Source organism: Pinus tabuliformis, chromosome J, assembly GCF_031772625.1.
Source record: "Pinus tabuliformis cultivar Carrire ecotype Pingquan chromosome J, CPIR1, whole genome shotgun sequence".
Classification (NCBI taxonomy): domain Eukaryota; kingdom Viridiplantae; phylum Streptophyta; class Pinopsida; order Pinales; family Pinaceae; genus Pinus; species Pinus tabuliformis.
In genome coordinates this window covers 669,403,700-669,405,627 of record NC_142295.1, presented here as the reverse complement: position 1 = coordinate 669,405,627, position 1,928 = coordinate 669,403,700, and the positions used below count along the sequence as shown (strand labels likewise).

At 41.4% G+C, this 1,928-nt stretch overlaps 1 long non-coding RNA gene across 1 annotated transcript; it reads left to right on the top strand.

The window, feature by feature from the left end:
• Positions 1 to 486: 486 nt before the first annotated feature.
• On the top strand, positions 487 to 1,506 carry LOC149228647 (uncharacterized). Its single transcript, XR_016247225.1, has 2 exons — positions 487 to 922; positions 1,058 to 1,506. It is a non-coding gene; the product is annotated as an uncharacterized LOC149228647 (long non-coding RNA).
• Positions 1,507 to 1,928: the final 422 nt, after the last annotated feature.

Below are 1,928 nucleotides of genomic sequence, written 5' to 3'. Positions count from 1 at the left end.
CCCACATGATATGAACGGCGAAGATGGAATTCCGAGTAGTATTTCCAAGGATCACTTCATCAAGTACAAGGCTTCCCTGGGCACTCGAACAAACAGTTTTGCAGAATTGAAGGCTCTTCACAAATTATTAAAGCTATAATGGATATCATGAGGTTGCAAATATTCTGGGATTCTTCTTAGGTCATAAAATGGATGAATTATGAGATACATATTCATTGTTAATTGGATGATTTGGCGAGGCAAATAAAGAAGGCTGCATTCAGGTTTATCTCTTTCACAAATGGTTTTCATTACCATAACATGCTAGTAGATGCACACTACCAAAACAAGCAGAACGGGTTCAAGCTGGATTTAGTTTGCCAGAAGAATAAAAAAGGTAACTTGACACAAACAGGTATACCTGTAATGTCTCCGTCCAATTTTTTTTATTTATTATTACCGAGTTAAACGATGTTAGTGCTTTTCACCCAGCTGGCCTGTCGTACATTACATTTGATCCTACCACAACTCTAGGAATTACATCCCCTACAGCTGTATGGATCATTTAATAGCGCATTTAACTCTTAGGGAGATGGTTTTTGGGTTGAGAGCTAGTTTTCAGGTTTAATTTGATATGAGGTTGCTTACATGATTAATTGCCACCTGTGCTGTCGTATACATGGCCTGGTGGGCCGTCCGGCCACACCAGCCCCGCTCGGGATCCTCACCCAGATCGACGGTGCTGTATACTCCATTTTGATCCTACGACGGCGACTACACCAAGTCATTCCTCATCTCCCGCTGTGAAGAGATTGTTCTCATTTGTTCTGGGATTTTCTCTCGCGAGGTTTACCTTGATGCGGCCATTGTTTTCTATAGTGCTGTTCGGTAACTCAGCACAGGTACCATTTCATGGCCTGGCAGTGGGCCAAAACATTTACAGGTAAACTATATTGATTCTCTTCCAGCTGGTTTTCTGTTCTTTCGTTTTTCCTTGTTCATTGTGACTGAAGGTGTTCGAAACCCTGCCAGATACCCTAATTAGTTTTTTTATTCTTGTGAATGAATTGCAACGCAGGATGAAAGATTCTGGAGCTGGCTCGACCCGCTTGGAGTTTTCCAATTACGGGTAAGAGCTTTCCTTAGTCGGTGGGAAACTCTTAAGGCGTGGAGTTTTACTCTCTACATCTAAGAGAATGCCTGTTCTACAACCGAATTCCACCATCTTAGAAGAGGGTTGATTTCTTTACTTTTAATGGGTTTTTCCCCAAATGAGGGAAATCATGACCTCGATGTAATTAACATTATAGATAAAGCCAGAGCTTATTTTTGCTCGGAAATTATGTAGTTTCTTTTCGTGTTATCCACCTCGGTGACAATGAGGGTTTTACAAATTTGTACAGGTTAATGATTCTGCCATTTGGTATGGCTCTATGGTCAGTGGTTTAAAGCATTATCTGCTTAGATTTGTTTTCAGAACTTTGCTAGTTTATATGTATATACCCAGTCTCGGATTCGCGTCCTCTATTATGCATTCAGGAAATGGTGTGATGTATTACCCGAATTCCTTGCTCATTCTGGTATACACAGTATGTTATGTTTGTTTACAAATTTTGATGGGTTGTTTGCGTTACAAAGAGTTCCAAATTCTCGAGTCGGTTATGTGGTCTCGGCCCACCCGAACTCTGTTTAATGGTGGCAATTTGTATATCTGTTGCGTAGGTTTAACATCACCCTACTGTATGTTTCTTTTCTTTCTTTTATTGTTTCCTTTGCAAATGCGGGTCTGCTACCCAGTGTCAAATAACCTAGCAATCCTCGGTTTCTATACCTTTTCGAGAGCTTGTGCTCCAATCCCAGCTACAGGGTTTCACCGCCAGGAGGGTTATTCATTGCAGGGTTCTACTGCCGAGCCCTCCGCCCTCGGGAACAACTAGTTTCGAAAATAG